This window comes from Grammomys surdaster, unplaced genomic scaffold (assembly GCF_004785775.1).
Source record: "Grammomys surdaster isolate TR1022 unplaced genomic scaffold, NIH_TR_1.0 258, whole genome shotgun sequence".
NCBI lineage: Eukaryota > Metazoa > Chordata > Mammalia > Rodentia > Muridae > Grammomys > Grammomys surdaster.
In genome coordinates, this window is record NW_021604699.1 from 1,485,157 (window position 1) to 1,486,390 (window position 1,234).

The following is a 1,234-nucleotide window of genomic DNA, read 5'->3' on the forward strand; positions in this document are numbered from 1 at the left end:
TGCCAGATGGTGTTTGTCTCAGGCTAGCTCTCTGTCTGGCCCCCATGGTACCAGTCTGGTGATTGTCTCAGATAACCCTTGAGAGGGTCATCTGTCTTAGGCTCACTCCCAGCCAGAATCCATAGTCCCAGGTGGTGTCCTTCTAGCCTCTTGGTTGCTTCTGATCCTGGGAGCCCCTCTAGGCTCGACTGGTGCTGGACTGGTGGTCATCTCAGATTCTTTTTAGAGAATGTCATTCGGGTACACTGAGCCTACACAGCTTTTCTCTGCTCTGCCACCTACTGGCACACAGGTGACCCAGCAGCCAGGTCTGCAATGCCTCTAGGGGCAGGGAACATTCATTTCTTGATTCTCTCTGCTACTTGATTGTAGACACAATGAAACAAGTCTTCTCAAGCTCCTGCTCTGGTGACCTTTCTGCAATGATAAGGCCGTACCCTTGAACTCTGAGCCAAAATAAATCCTTCAAGTCACTTTCGCCAGGTGTTTTCTCTTAGCAGTAAGACACATAACTGATACAGACACACTAATCTGTCAGTGACTGGTAAGTCGGTCTCTGTAACAGGAGCGCCTTATAGGGCAACCCTTCCATTTGATGAGAAAGACAGGATGGAGGTGGAGCTAGCAGAGTGTCTGTTAGAGCAGAGCTGCTCAAAGGCCTGGAGTGGCTTTCGTCTGTAGCCCCAGAGAGAAGCCAAGAGGCAGTGACCCGGGGCAGAGCTTACCCTTATACTTGATTTCACTGAAACTGGTTCTAGGAACTGACATGACTTTTGAATCTTTCTTGTTCAAAAAGAAAATAACTGTAGCATAGAGCAAATAGTTTCATGTTGGGCTGGACTGGTTGATGGAGCATGGATAGAGAAGGGGGGTGTAGGGCTGGATTCAAAGTAAGAACCTCTCATAAGGCCCTCTGAAGGGTGAGTATGGCACATACACAGTTATCATAGAGTGGGGATGTGCATGTATGTTGGTATGTCCAAGCCTGTGTGGATACGATTTTGTTGGTTTGTGTGTGCATGTAGTCTCTGAACTTACTCCCTATCTGGATACTATGAGACTTATGAGAACCATGTATGAGATTATGTTGAATAGGGTAGGTTCTTTGGGATGCTGTGTATATGTGGTGTGTGTGTGTCTGTGTTTGTGTGTGTATGTGTCTGTATGAAAGAAAAATCAATATATTTGTTTAAAAGTGGACTTCCAGACAGGGCCATATAAACATGAGAAGTAC

The 1,234-nt window shown here is 46.4% G+C and overlaps 1 pseudogene; it reads right to left on the reverse strand.

Annotated features, from left to right (window-relative positions):
* Positions 1 to 228: 228 nt before the first annotated feature.
* LOC114627806 lies at positions 229 to 332 on the reverse strand (annotated as a pseudogene).
* Positions 333 to 1,234: the final 902 nt, after the last annotated feature.